Below are 3,153 nucleotides of genomic sequence, written 5' to 3' on the forward strand. Positions count from 1 at the left end.
TCTAAAAAGTTAGATATGTGAAAAACTAATATGATGAGTGGTAAACATCTTCATGTGAGATCCATGGCTCATATACTTAATCTAATTGTGCAAGATGGTTTGAAAGAAATTGATGCTTCTGTCACACGTGTTAGAAATACTGTGAGATATGTGAGATAGTCGCTTGCAAGAACCTTAAAGTTTAAACAGTGTTTTGCAAATGTAAAGGTAGAATTTAGCAAAACATTGTGTTTGGATGTTCCTACTAGGTGGAATTCCACCTATTTGATGTTGGATAAGGCACAAAACTTTGAAAAGGCCTTTGACAAGTTTTATCTTTTTAATGATAGATTTTCTGCTTATCTCTGTTCTCATCTTTGTGAAGATGGTAGTAGTGCAGGTCCTCTTGAATCTAATGATTGGGTGAATATGAGGAGTGTGATAGAGTTTCTTGCAAGATTCAGGTTCACGTCATGCCACTTGTAATTCTCATTTTGAGGATGTATCTAAACTTTATTATCATTTGAAAATGTGTTTAATTAGTTAGAATGAGCATTTGAGAAAAATGGCTGAGCGAATGCAAGAAAAGTTCAAGAAGTATTGGGGTGAGCCTGAAAAGATGAATAAAATAATTTTTATTGCTTCCGTCTTGGATCTACGTAACAAGTTTGAATATGTTAGTCTTGCACTTGAAGAACCTTTTGGGGAGTAAAAAGGGAAGAAAATAAATGCTGAGGTGTATGCTTATATGAATTCTTTGTTTGGAGAGTATCTAAAAAAGTATTCAACAGAATCTTGTCCTCAATCTTCATCTAGATCTACTTCATCTAATTACACATCTAATATATCTAGTGGGAGTGTTATAACTACATCATTAATAAGGGCGAGCCTTCACTTGAAGAAACAAAAAAGAAGACAATGGAAGTGGGGGTGCTAAATCGGAGTTGGATAAATACATTAGTGAAGAACAAGAGACTTTTAGTGAAGAATTTGATATCTTAAGTTGGTGGAAAACATATGCTCCTAGATTTCCTATTCTTTCAGAGTTGGCTCGTGATGTGTTGGCCATTCCAATTTCTAGTGTGGCGTCGGAATGTGCATTTAGCATCGGTGGCCATATTCTTGATTCATTTAGGAGTTCATTGACTCCTAAATGCGTGCAAGCTCTTGTTTGTGTTCAAGATTGTCTTAGAGAAGATAAGAATCCTATTAGTGTTGAAGAAGACTTGGAGTATCTTGAGGAACTCGAGCTTGGTAAGCTTTAATATTTTGTGTGTATTTTAGTTCAAAAAAATATATTATACTTGTTTATTGTATGACATATTTGGTCAAATTATCTTTAGATATGGAAAATATTAAAAGCAGTACTAGCATTGTTTGATGTATAGTTGCAACTTGAGTGGTAAATGTAATACTCTATTTGTTTGGTGATATACTTTTGTAGTTTTGTTATTTTATCATAAAAAAAAAATATTCTAACTTATGATTTTATCTTCTTTTTTTTAGGTTCAAGTTCACTTATGCCCCGTGCTCCTAAAGTACGCTCTCATGTTTGGGAACACTTTGAGGTGGTAGAAGATAACAGAGAAGTTCGCAAAGTACAGTGCAAACACTGAGGTCGAGTCTATAATGTTCATCCAAAGAGGGATGTCACATATTGTTTAAGGAAGCATATTAGGGGTTGTCTTGAGCGACTTCCAGAAATTCGTATTTAAGACTTAGTTGATTCGAGACTATTTATGTTATTTCAATTTTTGAGAATTTGTTAGACTTATTTAAGCTTAATGTGTTAGACACTTAGACTTATGGCGTTATTGGCCAATGTTCTTATGTTGATGACAGTATGTTTGCAAACTTTGCATAATGTTGCTGTTGTGACTTGTGAGCCTGTGACACTGTAGTTGTTATTAGAGTAAACCTGAATTCTGTTTGGAAGGTTTATTTCCTCTCTGTTTTTGTTGCATTATGTTTAATTCTGCTGCTACTCGTTAGTGCCTATTGTGTGATGACCCGATAGGTCATCTTATATTTTAAAACCTAATTCTGTGATCCAAAGCCTTAGAATCTCATTTTTACCCTCCTCGAGTTACGGGTGCGGTCCGGGTATGTTTCCAGAAAGCTTTTATGTTAAAAACTTTAAAAAATATGAAATATTGCTTTGAAAACTATTTTAGTTGATTTTGATAAATATTTTGAGTAAACGGACCCGGATCCATGTTTTAACGATCCCGGTAGGTCCGTATCAGAATTTAGGACCTGGGCGTATGCCCAGAATTGAATTCCGAGGTACATCGCTCGAGATATGAAATTTTGATGAAAAATTAAAAGTTGAAAGTTTAATGATTTTAAGAATTTACTGATATTTGGATTTATTGATATCGGCTCCGTATTTTGGTTCCGGCACTCGGTACAGGTCCACTATAATATTTATGACTTGTCTGTCGAATTTGGTGAGAAACGGAGTTGAGTTGACATGATTCTGTCGTTCGGTTGTGAAAATAGAAGTTTTAAAGTTTTCTTGAAATTTTCATTTGATTTGGTGTTCGATTCGGAGTTCTAGGTGTTATTTTGGCGATTTGATTGCGCGAGCAAGTTCGTATGATATTTTTGGACTTGTATGCACTTTTGGTTTAGTGCCCCGAGAGCTTGGGTGAGTTTCGGATAGGCTACGGGATGATTTAAACTTAGAAAGTTGCTGGTTTTCACTCCTAGTGGTTTATGGTGTTTCCTTCTTCGCAATCGTGAATATACTCCCGCGATCGCGAAGGGTAAAATAGTTGGGGGAGGTTTTGTTGTATGCGAACGCGAAAGCTTGGTCGCGAATGCAGAGCATTGGGGGGCCCGCTCTACGCGAACGTGACTAGCCACACGCGAACGCGTAGCATTAGATAGTCGGGGCAGGGGAGTTGAGGTAACTCTATGCGAACGCGAGCCCAGTCTCGCGAACACAGAGGTGAGGCGGGCTAGACCTTCGCGAATGCGTGGAGTTACTCGCGATTGCATAAGCCTGTTGGGCCATGCTCTTCGCGAACGCGTCAGGTTTCACGCGAACGCGATGAACACCTGACGCCAGTGACTTAAAACAGTCCCAATTACGGGATTTTGCCATTCTTTCAAAAATTTCAAAACTAGAAGACCTAGAGGCGATTTTCCTAAAAGATTTTCTTCCCTGGT

The 3,153-nt window shown here is 37.3% G+C and overlaps 1 long non-coding RNA gene across 1 annotated transcript; it reads left to right on the forward strand.

Annotated features, from left to right (window-relative positions):
- The first annotated feature begins 1,355 nt into the window (after positions 1–1,355).
- LOC138891781 (uncharacterized) lies at positions 1,356–1,707 on the forward strand. Its single transcript, XR_011408104.1, has 3 exons — positions 1,356–1,381; positions 1,486–1,547; positions 1,681–1,707. It is a non-coding gene; the product is annotated as an uncharacterized lncRNA (long non-coding RNA).
- Positions 1,708–3,153: the final 1,446 nt, after the last annotated feature.

Source organism: Nicotiana tomentosiformis, chromosome 5, assembly GCF_000390325.3.
Source record: "Nicotiana tomentosiformis chromosome 5, ASM39032v3, whole genome shotgun sequence".
Taxonomy (NCBI): Eukaryota; Viridiplantae; Streptophyta; class Magnoliopsida; order Solanales; family Solanaceae; genus Nicotiana; species Nicotiana tomentosiformis.